The following is a 578-nucleotide window of genomic DNA, read 5'->3' on the forward strand; positions in this document are numbered from 1 at the left end:
TTTTAATTCCTGGTCCGGGACCTGAACACAGCAGGAAATGCTTCGTCAAGAAAGACAGCACTGTAGACATAGCGTGTGTTGAGGAGACCTTGTGAGCTTCTCCTTTTGTCTACTGTTGCGTGCTCGTTGTGTTGTTATTTCTGTTATTTATTTTTTGTTATCATTGGGTAATCATTGTTATTAATGACCTGTTGGGTTTTGATGAGGGGTCGGACGAAAGATGTGATGAGAGGATGAGGAGAGAGGTTGAATGGGAATGCGAAATGACGGTTGAGGGAAGACGTGGAGGCGTGTGTGGGGAGCACGAGCGCAGTGTTCAAGGATGGGCCGAAGGGGGTGGTATGGCAAGGTTGCAGGCCGGGATAATTTGGCTCAGGGAGAGGGGAAGGGGGAGATAAAGAAGAGGAGGGGAGGAGAAGAGAAGGTTAAAGGTCGGAGAGAGAAGGAAAAGGAGAGAGTATTTATAGGCGTAGTTCCAACCGAGGATGCCTTTGTGTGTGACTTACGACGGGAGAAAGTCATGGGAATGATTTCATGTAGGATTTTTACGTCGTGGAATCTGGAGTAACAGGAACAAT

General features: G+C 47.4%; 1 protein-coding gene across 3 annotated transcripts in view; it reads left to right on the top strand.

The window, feature by feature from the left end:
* LOC119592560 (early endosome antigen 1-like) overlaps positions 1–578 on the top strand; it is a 107,753-nt gene that overhangs the window by 42,557 nt on the left and 64,618 nt on the right. The window lies entirely within an intron of this gene.

This window comes from Penaeus monodon, chromosome 30 (genome assembly GCF_015228065.2).
Source record: "Penaeus monodon isolate SGIC_2016 chromosome 30, NSTDA_Pmon_1, whole genome shotgun sequence".
In the NCBI taxonomy this organism is placed as follows: domain Eukaryota; kingdom Metazoa; phylum Arthropoda; class Malacostraca; order Decapoda; family Penaeidae; genus Penaeus; species Penaeus monodon.